The sequence below is a fragment of the Penaeus monodon genome, chromosome 15 (genome assembly GCF_015228065.2).
Source record: "Penaeus monodon isolate SGIC_2016 chromosome 15, NSTDA_Pmon_1, whole genome shotgun sequence".
Classification (NCBI taxonomy): domain Eukaryota; kingdom Metazoa; phylum Arthropoda; class Malacostraca; order Decapoda; family Penaeidae; genus Penaeus; species Penaeus monodon.
The window spans coordinates 3,747,886-3,748,364 of NC_051400.1; positions in this window are offsets into that span (position 1 = coordinate 3,747,886).

Below are 479 nucleotides of genomic sequence, written 5' to 3' on the forward strand. Positions count from 1 at the left end.
TTTAAGGACTTTTCCAGGACTTTTCTAGGTCCAAAAATTATCTTTTATGGATGTATTTTAAACAAAATATGACAGTTTTTAAGAGGCGTACAATAAAAGATGAAAATGGATGACACCAACTTTAAGTAGATTTCTCATAACCATTTTTATATACTTTATTCTCATTTTCATTCAGTATTCTGTAGTAAACTCTCATCAGTACTTGTCTTCAAGTACTAAATCTGTTGAAATAGATGGTACAACTAGAACACCAGTGAATATAATATATGTACACATATACTAGATACTGAAACATATGGAAATCTCAAACAAAACCGTGTGACAAAACAAACAAATCAAATCTGCGGGATCTAGTGTTTAATATGAAACAACAGTTCATACACAGACGCTTTACATAAAAACGGCGTTGGAACTAATTGAGTCACCCATAAATTTTCCTGGATTTCTTTTTGAAAATTCAGATTTGAAGTTTTTTCTGA